Consider the following 1,734-nt stretch of genomic DNA (forward strand, 5'->3'; position numbering starts at 1 on the left):
TATCCTGGAATTTACTCTGTAGATCGGGCTGGCCTCAAACTCAGAGATCTGTCCTCCTCTGCCTCTTAAGGTGTGTGCCACCACTGCCTAGCTTTTGAATCTTTTTAAATTCAAAGAAAAACAGGGCTTCCAATTATAATAGATTATCACCTTCAGTATTCACCATGTGCCATGTGTGAAACAAAAATTGAAAAATATTTAAACATTTATATTAAAGCAGGAATAGTCCCATTAAATAGTGATGTGGCTATGACTTAAGAAAACAAAACAGGCGAGCAGAATCTCAGCGATCCTCAGTCCCTGCCGCAGCCCCCTGCCTGTCGCCATGGCCACCTACAAACTAATGCTGATCTAGCACTGAGAGAGCACCTGGAAGACCTGGAGAACCGTTTCAGCAGCTGGTAGGATGCCGACCTGAGCCCAGCGGGCCACGAGGAGACGAAGCGCGGCGGACAAGCGTTGCGAGATGCTGGCTATGAATTTGACATCTGCTTCACCTCCGTGCAGAAGAGAGCCATCCGGACCCTCTGGACAGTCCTGGATGCCATTGACCAGATATGGCTGCCAGTAGTCAGGACTTGGCGCCTCAATGAGCAACACTATGGGGACTGACTGGTCTCAATAAAGCAGAAACTGCTGCTAAGTATGGTGAGGCACAGGTAAGATCTGGAGGCGATGTCCCACCACCTCCGATGGAGCCTGATCATCCCTTCTACAGCAACATCAGCAAGGATCACAGGTATGCAGACTTTACTGAAGACCAGCTGCCCTCCTGTGAGAGCCTGAAGGACACTATTGACAGAGCACGGCCCTTCTGGAATGAAGAAATTGTCCCCCAAATCAAGGAGGGGAAGAGTCCTGATTGCGGCCCATGACAACAGCCTTTGGGGCATTGTCAAGCATTTGGAGGGTCTCTCAGAAGAGACCATCATGGAGCTGAACCTGCCAACTGGCATCCCCATTGTCTATGAATTGGACAAGAACTTGAAGCCTGTCAAACCCATGCAGTTCCTGGAGATGAAGAGACCGTGCGGAAAGCCATGGAAGCTGTGGCCGCTCAGGGGAGGGTCAAGAAGTGAAGGCCAGCAGGCCGAATCCTACCCCAATACCCTCCTCCCTGCCTGTTTATGCCTCCGGCACCCTTCCCCAACACCTGTCACGCTGACTACATCTGTTGGATCTTAAGTTTAGGATGTAGCTGCAAACGAGAACCTGCAGCTCCCATTTTCATTTTAGTATTTTATCCCCTGCACCCACTCCCTTCATAGAATCTAGTCAGAATAACACCTCTGGGGTGCAGGTTCCTGGTCCACATCCAGGAACCGCTCCCCTTCCCAGGAGAGTTGAGAGGTAGTAATTACAGTTTTTCTTAGTCCTTTGTTTACTAAGGGTCTGCTTTAGGAAGAGGTCTGGGAGGAACCATGCTGTGGTATGACCAACGAGAAGCTACAGCCTAATTTTGTCCCTGGAGCCTGTCCTGCACCGTTGTTAGGTAACTGGGGGCTGTAGTCATTCGGGGGGGGGGGGGTGTAAAAGTAATTTGCATGGTGATTTAAAAGATACTACCTTCCTCTCTGACTAAAGGAGCTACTGGCCCTCAGAAGGTTGGGATCAATCCTGTCAAGTCTATGTGTTACATTCACTTTTACAAAAAAAAAAAAAAAAAAAAAAAAAAAGTACATATATACTTATCAGCACACAAAAGCCCCTCTGAGGTTTCTAGTGGTGACTGAA

General features: G+C 48.6%; 1 pseudogene; it reads left to right on the plus strand.

The window, feature by feature from the left end:
* The first annotated feature begins 325 nt into the window (after nucleotides 1-325).
* Nucleotides 326-1,509, plus strand: LOC102913901 (phosphoglycerate mutase 1-like; annotated as a pseudogene).
* Nucleotides 1,510-1,734: the final 225 nt, after the last annotated feature.

Source organism: Peromyscus maniculatus, chromosome 4 (assembly GCF_049852395.1).
Source record: "Peromyscus maniculatus bairdii isolate BWxNUB_F1_BW_parent chromosome 4, HU_Pman_BW_mat_3.1, whole genome shotgun sequence".
NCBI classification, from domain to species: Eukaryota; Metazoa; Chordata; class Mammalia; order Rodentia; family Cricetidae; genus Peromyscus; species Peromyscus maniculatus.